We start from the raw sequence: 18,192 nt of genomic DNA, 5'->3' as shown, positions 1-18,192 counted from the left end.
ATGTTTCCACAGCAATGCTCTGCTTTTCCAAACACAGTTATTCTTGGAGGAGTTTTCTCTATTTTTATTTATGTTGACAGATTTCATCAAGTACCAGGTAGTAGTCCCCTTCCTTTACCTTGGCTGGGCTGCCCTTGCCTCCTGGGCTGCCCCTGCCTCCTTTTCGCAGTATAGGGTACTAACAGAGATAGTTGACATGGGATGCTGTCGGCACCCCTACAGCATTCCAGAGCTTCAGTCATTGCATGGCTTTCTTAGTCTATTCCACTTGCAGAATACCATGAGCAGAATGACAGAATGCCATAGACTCAGTGGCTAATACACAACAGAGGTTTCTTTTTCACAGTTCTTGAGACTGAGACATCCAATATCAGAGAACTATCAGACTCTGTCTTTGATGAAGCCCAGAAAGTCCTCCAGACTAGAGTCCCTTCTACGACAGTATTAATCTTGTCATAAGAGTGGTATTGTTATGATCTGGTCACCTACCAAAGTCTCTCCTCATACCAGCATATTATGAGAAAGGATTTCAACACATGAATTTGTAAGTAACATAAAACTTCAGTCCACAACAATGGTCCTTTATTCTCTCTGTCCAGGCTTGCTAATTCTTTGAGGACCTCTAAGGTTACACTAAAGGACTGCATTGAAGAGTGAGGAACAGAAGCTCCATTAACAATGGCAACTTCTTCTCTTGAACAAACATCATCCAGAAGGATGAGTCATGACAGCTTTGTGTTTTATTTATTTTTAATTTTTTGCTGTTTTAAGTCTTTTTAGATTTCTTTAATCTGTTAGCTGGAGGGAGCAAAGGAAATGGCTTGGATTCTGACCCTTGACTCTGCTGCTAGAATTCTCACCTTTGGGTGCTGAGGCCAAACAGATGATAGTTTGGATCCTCTGAATCTCCTTCCACACCTCTCTCTGCCTTGAAATCAAATCCTAGACACGCCCCCATCTTAGAGGCAAACCTGGAATGTAGACTCAGAAGGAAAGGCTGATTTCTGTCGTGGCTTCTTCTGTTCATACATTCCATGTCTAGGAGGAGCTGCTACTGTGCCAGGTGGAGCTTTCCCAGCTTGTAGGGACCCACTTCTACTCTTCAGGCCTCTGAAATGTTCCCCTTGCCTAGGTACAGCTTCAAAAATGTAGTTATTAAAGAACCCAGGCCTCCAAGTCCCCCTGACCCCTGACTCCTGTAATTGTTTAATCTGTTAACCTCCTCCTCTCCAGGAGTAGGGAATTCTAGCTACCAGTTACCTGAGACTCGAAATTTCACTTTTTATCCACTGCTTATATCTGCCAATACCTGCTTCACACTCTTTTTCCCTAAACAAAGTATGTTATGATTTGTTGGTTTATTTGTTTCCTTAAAGAGGTATATAAGGAGGCATCCACAGTTGAAGCCATATCTTGACCATCAAACCTCCTGGCTATAAACACAAGAGATAATTTTATAATTGTGTCAAAGACCACTGAGTTTTGCTTTTGTTTTTTGTCTGTCTTAATTAACCCTATCTAGAATATGCACACAAAGTGGTCTGGATCAGAGATCTATTTCTTCCTTATTACTTTACAGTAAATGACATGCATGCTGACCACCAACCCCAAAGTGTCACATGAGGGTCATCTGAAATGTTTTACACAGTGACTGGAATATCATAGGGAGTAAAGATGGAAACAGATTTTTCTCTACTTCTACACAGCAAGGAGGTCAAGGTCCTCATCCCTCCTGAAATAGTTTCTTAGAAAGATAAGTGAATCCGGTTCCTTTCTTCTTATGCAAAGAACTATCTCCAAGCATCAAGTGGCTTTAAGTGTATCTGATTTTATGACCCAGGATATATCTTCTCTCTGGTCTTCATAGTACCATCATCCTTTTGAAGATAGTGCTTGAAGCCCTAGCTAGAGCAATAAGACAAAGGAAGGGAATTAGAGGGAAACTAATAAGGAAAAAACTCAAATTCTTCCTTTTTCTGATGAAATATTACACATAAGGGACCCCAAAATTTTTTTACCAGGAAATGAAGTGATCAGCACTTTGGAAAAATGGCAAGATACAAAATCAATTTACAAAACTCAGTAGGCTTTCTGTATACCAATAACAAGCATGCTGAGAAGGAGATCATGGAATCATTCCCATTCACAACAGCCTCAAAAATAATATAGGAATAAACCTAACAAAGGAAGTGAAAGACCCCTACAACAAATTTTAAATTTCCAAAGAAAGAGATTGAGGAAGACACTAGAAGATGGAAGGACCTCCCATGCTCATGGATTGGTAGAATTAATATTGTAAAAATAACCATCCTACCAAAAGCAATTAAAATTTTTTATTGAATTTTTGTGTAATTCAAACAGAACATCTTAATCATCTTTATATCCTCTTTCCTATTGGCCCCGTCCCAAAGTCCCCCACCCTGCTGCAATTCATACATTCTGTCATTTGTGTTAAGGCCCATCGTGTTAAGTTAGTGTCCCAGATGCCCCTCAGTGCAAGCTCATCCACTAAGGTCTAGTCAGCCTCTCTAGAGTCCTCCCTTTAATAAGAGAAACTCCTTCTCACCCAGCAGTAATCAGTTGCCAATAATCCATCGATTAAAATTGGGACTTGCTGCCCATTTGCACAGTTGTTTGCTGGGTTTTTGTCTGTTTGAGTTTGCATGAATCTTATGCATGCTGACACCATTGCTGTAGGTTCACACGAGAAAGATCCCAGGAGACCATAGGACTCTATTTGCATATGATCATGAACCTCCTCCCTGACTCTTACAATCTTTCCATCTCCTCTTCCGCCCTGAGCCCTGGGTGGATGGATTTTAATATAAGAGTTCTATCCAAGGACCCATACTCTATAGACTCTTTATTCTCTACAATTTGGCCATGTGTGACCTGACCCTCTGCTGCATGAGGGAGCTTCATTGATGAGAATTGAAAGATGCATTAGTGTTCTCTTCATCCCTTGGTCTATGTTCCCTGAGTCTTAGGAGTAGAGGTTGCATACTAGATGTGCCACTTAGGCTTGGGCAATTCACAATCTCTTTATGTGACCAGTTGTGGAACTCTAATAATCTCTGTCTATTGAAAAAGAAGCTCCTTTGATGGGTGGTGACTGGGATACTTGTCTATAAATTTAAGGATCCATATTTTGCACATAGTAAGAAATTACATTTGTCTAGAAATGTGACAGCCTTGGGGTTTTCTCTAAGATCTATGACCTCTCCAGCTATGTGTATTTGGCTAGGTTTATAGTACCACACATGAGTTTCCCTCCATTGAGTGGGATTTAAGTCCAATTAGGTAGCTGATGATTACACCCAAGATAAAAGTACCACTACTCTACCAATGTCATTTGCTGTACCAGTCATTGATGTGGTTTTTAACCCTTGAAATTGGAGTTGGACCATCAATTGATATTCTCCCTTTTCAGCTTGTGTAGTGCTCTCCAAAGCTAGCCTTCAGGTGAGGTGGCTTCCAGGTCAGTTCCAGCTCCATTGCTCCAAATTCTGTGTCAGAAGTGTGTCCTGTCCTCAGCAATAGGATCTTACCTTCAAGTTCTGGAGGCAATCAAGGGCTGCAGCAATAGCCTGTGTAATTTTGGGAGTCTCTTGAACTACCTTGGCCAACAACTCAAAGGAAGGTTTCTCCTGTCTGGCACTGTTTCTTGTTATGTAACCTTCAGCTATACACAGGGACTCATGTAGAGATATTGTAGATATAATTTTTCAGTAGGTTTTTGGACCAATACAATTCCTTCTGGTTTTTTAATACTAGTTAGTCATTATTTATCACTCCTCTCTCCCTCCCTGTATCTAATCCTCCCTCCACACCCTCCCCATTTAAAGTGTCCCTATTCCTCCCTTGATAATTCTTTCTTGCTATTGAGCTTCTTCTTCCCCTTTTTTTCCCAGAGTTCCTTGTATAGCCCTCCCTCTCCCCTCCAATTTAACTACCCCCATTTTACACATTTCTCCCTTGGTAACACCTGTCTCCTATTGTTCTTCTCTCTCAGTTCCTTCTATGGTTCCCCTCCATTTTCCTGGTTCCTATAGTTACATAAGGATATATACTAACATATAAGGATTTGGTGCTAGGATCCCCAAATGAGGGAGAACATATGTCTTTTGTTTTTCTGAGTCTGTGCTACTTCATTTAGTATAACAGTTTCTAGTTCCATCCATTTACCTGAAATTTTCATTATTTCATCTTTCTTTACTCCATTGTGTAATTGTACCTCATTTTTGTTATTCACTCATCAGTCGAGGGACACTTAGGTTGCTTCCATCTCTTAGCTATTGTGAAAAGAACAGCAACAAACATGGATGTACAAGAGTCTCTGCAATAGGGTGAGTTCTTTGGGTATATGCCAAGGAGTGGTATGACCAGGTCATATGGTAGCTTCCTTTTTAGTTTTGCAGTTCTCCACACTGCTTTCCAAAGGGGTTGCACAAGTTTGAAGCCCCACCAGCAGTGGATGAGTGCTCCCCTTTCCCCACACCCTTACCAGCATTTGGTATCATTTGTTCTCTTGATCTTAGCCAGTCTGACTAGGGTAAGATGAAATATTAAGGTGGTTTTAATTTGCATTTCCCTAATTACTAATGATGTTGAACACTTTTTAAGATGTTTCTTAGCCATCATTACTTCTTCTTTTGAGAACTCTCTGTTTAGATCTTTAGCCCATCTTTTAATTTTGTCATTTGTTTTCTTGAGTTCTTGTTTTTTTGAGTTCTTTATAAATTCTGGATGTTAACCCTCTGTCAGATGTGTCTCTGGTGAAGATTTTCTCCCACTCTGTGGGTTTTCTTTTCACTTTCTTGTTTGTTTCTTTTGATATACAGATGCTTTTTAGTTTAATGAGGTCCCACTTGTTGATTGTTGACCTTAATTCCTGAGCAATTGATGTCCAATTTAGAAAGTTATTTTCTTTGTAAAGTTCTTTTCCTACACCTATATCTTGTAGGTTACTGCCAATGTTTTCTTCTAACAGTTTCAGGGTTTCACGTTTCACACTGAGGTCTTTGATCCATTTCAAGTTGACTTTTGTGCAAGGTGAAAGATAAAGGTCTAGTTTCATTCTTCTACAGGGAAAGATCCAGTTCTCCTAGCACCATTTATTGAAGATGCTGTCTTTACTCCATTGTGTGTTCTTGGCACCTTAGTCAAATATCAGGTGGCTGAAATTGTGTGAACTCATGTTTGGGTCTTTAATTATGTTTCCATTGATCTGTTTATTTATTTTTGTGCCAGTACCATGCTGTTTTTATGACCATAGCTCTGTAATATAGTTTGAGATCTGGTACAGTTATCCCCTTAGCATTGTTCTTTGTGCTCAGGGTTGCTTTGTCTATCCTGGGTCTTCTTCCATATTGATTTTAGGATTTTTTTCTAAGTCCGTGAATTTTGTCCTGGTAATTTTTATTGGGATTGCATTGCTTTTGGTAGGATGGTCATTTTCACAATATAAATTCTTCCAATCCATGAGCATGGGAGGTCCTTCCATCTTCTGGTGTCTTCCTCAATCTCTTTCTTTAAAGATTTAAAATTTTCATTGTAGAGATTTTTGATGTCTTTGGTCAGGTTTATTCTGAGATTTTTTTTTTGAGGCTATTGTGAATTGGAAGGTTTCCCTGTACTCTTTCCCTGATTTCTTGTTATTCTACCAAAAGGAATTTACAGATTCAATTCAATCCCAGTCAAAATCCCCATGACATTCTTCACAAAAGTAGAAAAAAAATCCTAAAATTTATATGGAAGCACGAAAGTCCTCAGATAACCAAAGCAATCTTGAGCAAAAATAACAATGCTGGAGGGATTACCGTATAAAATTCCAAACTATATTACCAAGTTATAGTAATAAAAACAGCAAGGTACTGGCACAAAAACAGACAGGAAGATCAATGGAACAAAATAGAAGATCCAAACATAAGTATACTCAATTATAGTCATAGGTGACAAAGATTCCAAAAATAGACACTGAAGGAAAGATGACATTTTTAACAAATGATGCTTGGGAAACTTGATGTTCACATGGAGAAGAATGAAATTGGACCCATATCTATCACTTTGTACAAAAAAACAACTCCTAAAGGGTCAAAGACTTCAATGTGAAACCTGCACCACTGAAACTTCTAGAAGAAAATGCACACAGTACCCTACAAGATATAGAAGCAGGAAAGAACTTCCCAAATAGGACTCCATTCACTCAGAAATAAGGCCAGCAATTGACAAATGGGACCTCATTAAACTAAAGTTTCTGTACAGCAAAGGAAAAAGGTCAGTCAAGTGAAGGGGAAGTCCACAGAGTAGAAGAGAATCTTTGTCAGCTATACATCAGATAGAGGACTAATATCCAGAATATACAAAGAACTCAAAAAAAAAGATTCAAAACAAATGGCCCAATTAAAAATGGGCTATGTATCTGAATACAGAGTTCTCAAAAGAAGAAATAAATATAGCTAAGAAATATCTCTTAAAGTGTTTAACATACTTGGCAATTAGGGAAATGCAAATTAAAACTACTTTAATATTTCATGTTACCCCAGTCAGAATGGCTCAGATCAAGAAAAAAAACAATGTTGCATGTGGTGGTGCATACCATTTAATCTCAGAATTCAGGAGGCAGAGGCAGGTGAATCTCTATGAGATCAAGGCCAGCCTGGTCTACACAGGGAGTTCCAGGCCAGCTGGGGCTACAAGGAAACTCTGTCTCAAAGGGGAAAAAAAAAAAAGAAACAGGGAAAAGGGAACTCACATTCATTGCTGATGAGACCCCTGCAAACTGATGCAGTCACTATGGAAACCAGTGTGGAGAATACTTTTTCCACTCTTATTCAGTGTAGTCATTGAAGCTTTAACAAGAGAAATAATTCATAAAAAGAAATAAAAGAGATACAACTAAGAATGAAAGAAGTCAAATTATTCCTATTTGCAGATAATATGATCCTGTACATAAAAGACCTGAAAGACTCTACTGGAAACTCTTAAAACTAACAAATACTTTTGGGAAACTAGCAGATACAAAGCCAACAAACAAAATTCAGTAGCTTTTATATAACCCATAACCAACATGCTGAGAAAGAAATTAAGTAACAATCCCATTTTAAATTCCCTAAAAAAAAATCAAATACCTAGGAATAAGCCTACCCAAAGAAATGAAAGCCCTCTAACAATGAAGATTTAGAAACACTGAAGAAAGAAATTAAAGAAGAAACTAAACAATGGAAAGATCATGCCCATGGACCAGCAGAATTAAAACAATGAAAATGGCTATATGGCTGCATTACCAAAAGTGATCTACAGAGTCAATGCAATCCCCATCGAAATTCCAACAACATGCATCACAGAAATGAAAAAAAAAAAATCCATCTTAAAATTCCACCAGATAGCCAAATCTTGAGCAAAAATAATAATTCTGGATGTATCACAATATCCAATTTCAGGTTAGACCACAAAGCTATAATAATGAAACAGCACAGTACTGGCACAGGATAAAAACATTTATCAGTCAAATAGAATAAAGAGCCTGGAATTAAACCCACACAGCTACAGTTCCCTGATTTTTAGCAGAGAATTAAAAAACACTGGAGAAAAGAAAGCCTCTTGAACAAATGGTGCTGGGAAAACTGGATGTCCCCATATAGAAGAATGAAACTGGATCTCTATTTCTTACCCTGTGTGAAAATCAATTAAAAATAGATCGAAGACTGTAAGACCCCAAACTGAAAACCATTAGAGGAGAAATACTTCACAATATAAGCACAGGCAAAAGTTTTCTGGACTCTAATAGTTCAGGAAATAACATCATAAATTGACAAATAGGGGCTGGGGAGGTGGTTCAGCAGTTAAGAGCATTGGCTGCTCTTGCAGAGGACCCGGGTTCAATTTTCAACACCTGTATGGTACCTAACTGTTTGTAACTCCAATTCCAGTGGATTCAATGCGGTCTCTGACTTCCGTGAGCATCGCACAACACGGGTGTACTTACATACATGCAGGCAATACGCTCAAACACATTAAAAAAAAAAAGAATTGACAAATAAGATTGCAGGAAATTAAAAGATTTCTACACAGCAAAATGATTGAGTGAAGAGACAGCCTACAAATTAGAGAAGAATCTGCTTGCTATATATCTGACAGAGACTTTTTTTCTAGACTATATAAAGAACTCAGAAACTACATACCAAAACCCATCAACAATCCAATCAATAAATAGACTAGGGCAGTAATTAGACAGTTCTCAAAAGATGAAGTACAAGTGGCCAATAAAAATAGGGAAAACTTTTCAACATCCTTAGTTATCAGAGAAAGGCAAGTTAAAAGTATATTGATATTCTGTCTCACTTCAGTCTGACTACCATTAAGAAAAGAACCAGCAAATGCTGGTGAGATGCAGGGAAAAGGGAACTCTTAGACATGCCCAGTAGGAAAGTGAATTGGTACAACGCCTATGGAAATCAGTATGGAGGTTCCTTAAAAAACTGAAAATAGAACTACCACATGACTCAGCCATACCACTGGTAGGTATTTACTCAAAAGACCTATGTCAACATATTACAGAAATACTTGCATATCCACATTTACTGCAGCATGATTCATAATACCCAAGTTACGTAATCAGCCTAGGTGTCTGTCAACAGAGGAATGGATAAAGAAAATGTGGTGTATACACAATGGAATTTTACTCAGCCATAAAACAGGATGAAATTATGTTGTTAGAAATGAATGCAACTAGCATTCACTAACCATATTAAGTGAAATAAGCTAGACTCAGACAGACAAATATCTCATGTTTTCTCTCATGTGAATCCTAGACTGTATTTAAATACATGAAAACATTTATATGTATACAACATGAAAGCAGAAGGAAGACCACAGAAAAGAAGGAGACTAATGAGAAGGAGGTGGGAGGGGGAGAAATGGTAGGATATGTAGGGTAATATGGTTATAGAACATGATATTCTTGAAAAAAAAAACTATATGAAATGCATTACTATGTACACTGAACATAGGAAATTTAGTAATAACAAAGAAAAGATTCTAACCACAGGTTCTAGTTGGTTAGCTTTTAATTGTTGTGGTAAAATTGATGACAATTTCAAAGAAGCAAAGATTTATTTTGGATCATAGTTCTACAGGTTTCAGTCCGTGATCACTTGGCCCCATCACTCTGAGTCTGTGGTAAGACTGAATGTCATTATGGGTAGTGTGGGATGGAGGAAAGCTGCTCACCTCATGACAGTCAGGAAACAGTGAGAGAGGCATGGCCTTCAAGGACAGGTCTTCAGTGGCTTATGGCTTCCATCTTGGCTCCATTTTCTACAGTTTCCACCTCCTTCCAATAGTCCATTCATTTATGAACTTGTTAGTAGATTATGAACTTGTTAATCTATTAATGAAGTTAGTGTCCTCCTGATCCAATCACTTCTCAATTGTGCCACCAGCTGAGACCAAGCCTTCAACACATGAGTTTTTGGAGACATTTTATATTCAAACCACCTCACCATATGTCCTGCCTACAAAATATCATATGAAAATTGCTGTGTTACACTGTATATGGCTTCCTTGGAGGCATCTGTTACTAATACCAACAAATCTACCCAGTGTCTCTGCAGTTTACAAAACTAATAGAATGCCTCCTTGATCGTGGTTAACTAAGAAGTAAGCAGAATGATTAAAATAGCCCAGAAGTAACTTGCCAAAGTCAAATAATGAACAAGTGATAGTATCCAAATTCTACTCCCATCTTTTGACTAAACCACCCAAATCTTGTCCAATACTTTCACTTTCAGTAAGTCTGTGTAAGTGCTCAATAACAGTAGTGACATAATGTTTATCATTGTTAATGTCATTCTACCTGTTGGTTTTCTTGAGGTAGAGACTTATTCTGCAGCCCAAGTTGGCCTGGAAATCACTATTTCAGCCTAGGCCAGCCTCACACTCATGGATGATCCTCCCGCCTTAGCCTCCTAAGTGCTAGGGTTACAGGTGAGAGCCACCATGCCTGGCTATCAGTCTACTTCTTATGATATTAAGGTGTCAAAACTTCTTTTTTATTTCATTTATTAGTTTATTGTATGAGTTTATTGCCTGCATGTGTGTAAGTGCACCTGTGTCGTCCAGTGCCTGCAGAGGTCAGAAGAAGGCATTAAATTCCCTGAAACTGGAGTTATGAATGGTTGTTAGCCACCATGTGGATGCTGGGACTCAAACTCAGGTCCCCTGCAAGAGTAGTCAGTGCTTTTAAACACTGAGCCATCTCTCCAGCCCCCAAACTTCTTAAACTATCTAAACTTAAGCAAATAAATAAGAATGAACTGAAGGCTTTGTTACCTTGTAGTATAACTGAATGCAGGGAATTGGGAGCAGAAGGCAGGCTAATTAGGTATGTGACAACTTAAAGTGGCGTCGCTTTTTGTGTGTGTGTGTGTGCTGAGAATGGAACCCATGGGCACATCACTTTTTCAGTAAGAAATTTTTATAAACTTTAAATTATATGAGTGTTTTAATACATAAGGTGTAAAATTAAGGCTCTAATTATCTAAATACAGCTAACCCCAAGAATTCTGCAGTAAATTTCTGCAGAATAATGCCAATCCTGTGCAGTACTACACATGCCACATCATGGTACTCATTCTCCAGTCCTCTTTGAACTCCAAGGCTATTTAGACAAATGTTAAAACAAAATACAACCCCTGTTTACTGCACGGAGAAATTCCTAATAGTTATAAATAAACCTTTTGACTCAGCTGTCTGATGAATAAATGTAGATATTTGTGCCAGATCTTCTGAGTTTGAATTTTTCAAAGTTAGCAGTATTACAGTAGGTGAAGTCATAGCTTCTGTTCTCCAAGTATTACTATTCATGTATATTTAGTATCTGTAGATACTAGAAATATACATTAGACTGAGCAATTTACAAGTTGGGTATGGATTTTTATTTTTAATGTGAGGCAATGTGATTCTGAAAACCCACAGGAATCTGCCTGAAGAGGCTGCATTACTGCCAATAGCTCACTTCCATGGTGTGGGGTGAAAGCATCATTCAACCCCTTAGGGTTTGACAAAACTGGATTCATTGGCTTTCAGAAGAGCAACAGAATCTTTCATTGCATGGGAGATAGCAGATAACATTCTTCACCTGTAATTTGTTTTCACAATTGGTATGATCCTGTGACTGATAACAGAATTCCCAGAGTAAGCCAGAAGCATCATTTCACACTCTGGAGAAGTCAAAATCTTCAGCCATTTTGAAACAACTACAGAAGTCATAAGCTTATGCGAACTTCCTTCTGGGATAAATATTGTATTGCTAAGTAGGTGTACAATAGGCCAGCATTGCCTTCCATACTCTTAATGAAAAAGGTATCTTAGTGACTGATCCTAATACAGGTTCTGTTTGCAAATGGATCGTGTTCTGCTGAGTTTCTTGATCTTGCTCTTTTTTTGCCTTTTTAGGGAATTCTCATATCCTCTTTTTGGTTTTTAGTAACATATTCACATATGTGCCAGAAGGATCCTGGCTTTTCCTTTTCTTTAATCGATTACTTTACTATGAATTCATCTTCATTTTGAATAGTTCCAAAGACTTCTGAGTCATATACCTTTAGAAGTTACTCCATAGACCATAACATTGGCTGTATCCGAAACATTTAAATTAAGATTCACTTCATATTTCCAATCTTCTGGCATAATTACGCTATGCAGATTCTGTCTTTGAAACTAGCTCTGGCCATGCAAGGTAGTTTAGTGACAGAAAGCAATTCAGCCTGCTCTCTCAGCTGCACACTCTGCACTTAGGCAATGGAAACTTGGCCCTCGGATTGTGAAGCCTGGAAGGTGTCCTATCTCTAAAATCTCCTAGTGACTGGTCTTTAGGTTTCATCATTAATGCTTTTATGTTTTTAAGTGATTTGGAACTTCAAATCTACTCCAGAAGTCTTCTACTATGGCCTCCCTGATCATTTCATTACTGTTGCAAGTAACTAGGTTGACTTCCTGATTACCAAACCCTTTGCTGAAGGATTCAAGTTTCCAAAGTTCAGGGTTCAGTTTATGCTGCATCCACACATCCTCCCTGACTGCCCTGGTTTTACCACTCCCTGAACACATTCCAGTTGTACCTGTTTTTGAGATGTCACAAGCAAGAGATTATCAGAGTCTCTTGTGGGGAGTTTCAAAATCCTGGGTCAGTCCTTGAGGCTTCTGAGATAAATCAGATGACATCATCCATATTTTCCACCAACGGCACAAAGATGTCATAAAGGAATTTTCAGTGTGCACTCTAGTCCATTTCTGTTTTGTTTGCTGGTTTTTCTGCCAATTTGGTTGTGCCAACCATTTTATTTTATTTATTTTGGGCAGGGACGTCTTCTTTCTAATTAACTTTCTAGATTAGAACACTAAGTAGTGGGTTTCCTCATGGCATCTACATAGGTATGTGTCATTCATTATACATCGTTATTATTTTTCTCCTTCCCCACTGTCCTCCCTGTTAGCAGCCATTTTAAAGGAGGCTTGCTTGTTGGATGAGTGGGCAGTCTTGCACTGTGGCTGGCTTAGAGGCTGCATCCAGCTCATGGCTGCTGTCCCCAACACTGAGACATTCTGCTGGAGCACAATACCAAGGACAGATTTTACTACAACTAAACATGCCTTCCTTTGAGGCTGGCTTTGTAAAGTATTTGAATTGCCTCCTTGAATGGAAATTATTTGACTTGATTCCACATTCTGTTCTTCCAAACAGTTTCCAGTAGCAGAGAGAGTTTTTCCAGGAATTTCTGTGCAGGTGTCCGGTTGTTGCTTCATGTCCTCAGCTCTTTTTGCATCTCCACCAGCAAAAAAATGTATGAGAAGCACTCTGTTAATTTTCCTCCTTCCTCTGTTATTAACCACCTGCCAAATTCAAACTGAGTACATACCTAGTACAAGTTGATGATGGTGGTCACACATCACACCCTTCTAGACTACCTTGACAGCCCACTTCATGACAGTCCTTGAAGAGATGTTCTTACTATGTGGCTCCTTTTCAAAAATCGCCATTTTCAGGGCGTTGACCAAGTTGACCAGGATGTTCATTGTATCTGAATTTAGTCTCCAACTATCTTGGTTTTAGTTGAAGACAACTCTAAGCCAGTTGTTTCATTTCATTACATACATTTTGAGAAACAGAGAGCAAAGCAAAAACCATCAAGTTCATGCAACCTTTCATAAGAAGCTAGGGACTACGTAAAGAGACTGGATCAGACGGCTCCCTTTTCTCTGTCATCACTCATACCTCATGTAGTGACTGTATGATTAAATTGATATATTAGACTCATTAGGCTAGGGATGCCTTGGTGATCAAGAGACAGAAAACTTTACTGGATACAAAGTCTAGAGATAGGTAGTTGCCAGTATTGGCCAACCCCTGGAACGCATCATCTGGAGCCCAGACTTTCAGTTTGTTCCATCATCTTTAGCTATAAGACATTTATCTCTTTGCCTTTCAACTTACAGTTTCAAGATGGACAGTTAAATTTTTAGCAAGGAAAAAAAAGCCTTTTTGCATCACCTACAATGCATTTTTTTCAGGAAAACAAAAGCATTTCCAGAAATTCTCTACTATATGAAATAGTAGACTATTTTCATATAGTATAATGTCTAAAACTAGGTCATTGGATCTTGTGTCTGAAAAAGAAAAAGAGTATTTGCTTAGCTTGATTATGATTCATCCTGTGAAGATGGGCAGATTGCCACTTGTATTACTAGACTCCAAAACAAGTAAACCCAGCATCTTAGTGGCTTACAAGAGTAAGCAACTACTCCTCACTTATAGATACGTAGATTAATGGTAGCTGCTGAATTTGGCCACAACGGACTAGGCATGGATCCAGGCTGCATATGTTTTCCTGTCTTCCTCACATACGTCCTTATTCTAGCATGGCTGCCCACCTATAGCATATTCTCATGATAAATCAGAGATGTATATAAAGCCTGATAAAACCATACAAATATGCATAGTATCTCTATTAATGTCATGATCAATATTTATTATGTGTATACAAACATAATCTTCCTAATTCAGTGGAAATATAGCTACAAAAAAGTAGATAAATTCATTAAAGGGAATGAAATATTGGGAACAAAACCACCACCTTATTACAAACAAAATTAAAGCCCCAAAGGTCATAAAGAAAGGAAAGCTTATTGGATAATCATCCAATAGTATCTGCCACATTTGAGTAGTTGAAGTAAGTCTTGGAAATTTATTTTTTAGCTTAGTAGGCAAGAGAAAGTGGAGAAAGCGATGAACTGGTAGTTACAAATTCCTTTCCTAGGCCGAGGTCCCCAGCTACAACAGTGACACTGACCCCAGAAGGGCAGAGCTGAGTGTATTTGCCTCAGGAGCAAAGAGCTCTGATCCCACTACCCTTAGGTTTGCTCTCCATGCTGAATCTAAAGTACTTTTTGATCATGAAGAACATGAGCTTCAAATAGAATATTTTCCAAAACTTCCATAACTTTATGGAATTCTGCAAAACTTTTTAAACATTTCTTAAAAGCATGCTTTAACATGGTTTCTAATTATCTTTGGTTTTTCAGAAAGAGTAATTTATGGGCCTTGGGTATAACTTAGCAGTAGAGTTAGCATGCATGAGGCCCTGGGTTTGATCTTGGCAACACACACACACACACACACACACACACACGAAATTCATTTTGAGCCAATATCCTTAGAGTTCATTCATGTAGGAAAGTGAAAGGAAACAAAAGTGATGAAGGCAAATCTGTCCAGAACTGGGACATCATTTAAATGTTCCCAGGAAGTGTTAAGTGACAGCCAGCCTTTGAACTAGCTCCCAGTGGTCTGCTCTTCCTGGTACCACACTTTATGTCATCTCCATGCACCCTGTTCCAGAGTTGTCTGCACAGTTATCAGTCTACAGCAGGAATGATGGCCTCTTCTGAAATTGGGCTATAAGGCATTTCTGCTTCTGTCTTGTGCACTCTCTCACTTTCTTCCTCTATTTCTCTCAGATCACTCACTCTTGGGGAAACCAGTTGTCATGTTGAGACCAGATCTATGAAAGGTCCAGCATAGTGAGGAATTGAGGGCTTCATGTAAGAGCCACCAGAATGAGGCATCTGGAAAGCAGATCCTCCAGGTCCAGTCATGTCTTCAGAGGTCTATGTTATGAGAAACCCCAAGAGAAAGCCATTCTAACGTGTTCTGATCCACAGAAACTGCATGAGATAGTAGATGTCTGTTTTAAGCATTGATCAAGATTGTTATGCAGAAATAGATTACTAAGACTGTCAGGAAACTACGGGATCAGCAGGCCTTCATTGGAAATGTTAACTCAAGAACACATCATCTTAGTTTGTCACTCAGGGACCAGGAAGCTACCAGTTACATCTGTCTTCCACCATAGATGAGACTAGTGTCTGAACTCTGAAGGCTCACGTAACAAAAATCCAATACCTAGCCAATGATCACATTGGCTCACTTCACTCTATCATCCAAATTACACACCTTAAGGAACTAAGTGACAGAAGTTTATTTACACCCCAAACTGTAATCATAAACACAGTTCAACATAGTTTTTACCTTTTTATGTATTATTTTTGTTTTATGTGTATGAGTATGTTGCCTGCATGTGTATAAGTGCACCCATGTTGTGCAATGCCTGTGGAGGTCAGAAGAGGGCTTCAGATTCTCCTGGAACTGGAGTTACAGATCATTGTTAGCTGCCATGTTGGTGCTGGAGCTCAAACCCAGGTCCTCTGCAAGAACAGCCAGTGCTCTTAACCGCTGAGCCATCTCTCCAGCCCCTAAAATAATTTTTGAGCAATAAAGGACTACTGGTGAGTAGTTTGTTTGTTACAACCCCACTTCCTGAAGTAGATTTTCTGCTAGAAAAGGAAAAGCAAGATAAAATTACTGTTTTCAAATTATTGTTTTTTTGTTTAGTTTTTTTTTTAAGAAAACTCAAATTTTGGAACTAGAACTTAGAAAATGGGATGCTTGTTAATTTAACAGGAGCTAATCATATCAGCATTGCTTAAGGCATGTTGCCAAAATGTTCAAAGTACCAACCAATTAAATCCAATCAATTGACAAATGAGGAAAATAAGTCCAAGGGCAGGAAGAAAATTTCTCTTAAAGTATGAGCTCAGGCCTTGGACCTTGAAGCACTGGAGCATGAGCCTTCCTCTCAGTCTTTCAGTGTTCTCAGATTGCTACTCAGCCACCTTCTCTCAAAGACACACTAAACAAATACCACATTTTCTCTCATATGCAGAATCTAGATTTAAATTTATATGTAAACATGTCTTATCATTAGTCTATATTTAAGTATATCTATATTTCTAGAGATACATAAGACATGGGAGTAGAAATGGAACTACTCAGGTCTACAGGAAAGGAAAATAGGAAAGAGAAGGTAAAGGAATATATGTGACACAAAAAGGGAGGAGTGGGGGGGAGCCCAACCAAAGTACAAGATCTGAAAATGGAACCATTACTTTGTAGGCTGACAAAAAATTTAAGAACCTATATAAATCATTAAAAAAATAAAAAATATCTATTATTATCCTCCAAAAACTTATCTAGTATCACTCTATCCCAGTCACTTCTGCAAACCCACACATTTCTTCTTCCTAATCCCCCAAATAGTTGTTCTTTATTCTGCTTATTTATGCACTGAGTTTATTTTCATCATCATGCCTTTCTGTTGCCTATATATGTGCCTCTTTTAGTTTCTTATTTAGCTGTTTCAGTAGGAAAATATGTTTCTATGTCAGGTGACCATAAGAAATTATTTAGATTTTTTACTTAAGTCTTGGTAACCCTTTTCAATTATACTTGTACACTATTAAGCAGGCATGCATTGAAAAATTCTAAGATAATATATCCATGTGATGGTTTGAATGAGACTGTCCCCTAGAGGCTCCAGGCATATGGGCACTTGGTCCCCAGTTCCTGGCACTGTTTGGGGAGGGTTATGGAACCTTTAGAAGGTGTGGCATCCTAGAGGAAGCACATCACTAAGGTGAGCTTCAAGAGTCTTAAGCCTTGTCAGATTTCCAGTTTCTCTCTGCTTCCTGTGCCTGCTTGAAGATGGAATTGCTTGGCTTTCTACTCTGGCCACTTCTACCACATGCCTCCCCCTGACATTATGAACTCTAATCTCTCTGGAATCATAAGTCAAATAAACTGTTCCTTCTGAAAGTTGCCTTGGTCATGGTGTCTTATCACAACAACAGAAAACCCAAGACAATTGGCAACCAAAATTTCTCTTAACCAGTAATAATTGAGACTCTTAAGAGTCAAAAGGAGGGCTAACATCAGCCTCAAAGTTCACAACATCTAGAGTACTCCTGGCCCTCAATATACTCTTTTATAAAAATTTCTATCTTATGTGTATGAGTATTTTGCCTATGTGTAAGTAAGTGTACCACATGCCTGTCTGGTACTTGCAGAGGACAGAAGAAAGTATGGGATTCCTTGAAAGTGTGGTGATTAAGGACCAGTATTAGCCACCACGTGGATGCTGAGAATTGAATCTGAGTCCTCTGGAAGAGCAGTAAATGTTTTTAACACTGAGCCTTCTCTCCCTCGATCTATTCTTACAGACATAACAAAGTGAAACTCCTGTGTTCCACACACATCTTTTATTCTGAAAAATAATGGGTAGGGGATCGCAAGCTAAATACAGAAACAAAATGTGGCAATATTCAAGTGGTCAGTGGGTTTAGAAGATAGCTAGCTTAGTTAGTAATTAAATGAACTGAGCCAAAGTAAGCATACAACACAGCTTCTTAAACTACAGGTTATAACTCCACATGAGTTATGTAATAGAATCCAGGGTCATGAAAATTTTGCCAACAGTAAAATATTTCTGCACATGCAACAACCCAAAAATAAAAAGCATAATGAATCTGAGTGGTTTCCTTCAGATAATGTTTTCTTATTATTTGTTTAATGTAATTTATAAAAGCACTCATTGTGTTTCAAGGTTTCACTGCAGTCTTGGTTCTGAATACACAGATGTATATTTTGCACTATACTTGGGCTGTCGGGCTGTCCAATGCCAACAAATGCTGCCTGGAATATCTGGACTCAGATTCAAGACTGAATATTAATCTATGTACAAAGATTTCCCTCTAATAGAAATACAGTGATTTAATTATGGAAAACAAAGATTTAAA

At 38.4% G+C, this 18,192-nt stretch overlaps 1 long non-coding RNA gene across 4 annotated transcripts in view; it reads right to left on the bottom strand.

Moving 5' to 3' along the window:
- The window catches only part of LOC115070765, a 107,586-nt gene that overhangs the window by 24,616 nt on the left and 64,778 nt on the right, over positions 1-18,192 (bottom strand). Inside the window, exon 5 of one of the 4 annotated variants that reach the window (XR_003849897.1) lies at positions 15,781-15,813. The exons of the other annotated variants lie outside the window; for them this stretch is intronic. This is a non-coding gene — a long non-coding RNA (uncharacterized LOC115070765). Of the gene's footprint in view, positions 1-15,780; positions 15,814-18,192 lie in introns of those variants that run through there. 4 annotated transcript variants of the gene reach the window in all.

Source organism: Nannospalax galili, unplaced genomic scaffold (assembly GCF_000622305.1).
Source record: "Nannospalax galili isolate Female #2095 unplaced genomic scaffold, S.galili_v1.0 scaffold115, whole genome shotgun sequence".
In the NCBI taxonomy this organism is placed as follows: domain Eukaryota; kingdom Metazoa; phylum Chordata; class Mammalia; order Rodentia; family Spalacidae; genus Nannospalax; species Nannospalax galili.
This window is presented reverse-complemented; position numbering and strand designations above follow the sequence as displayed.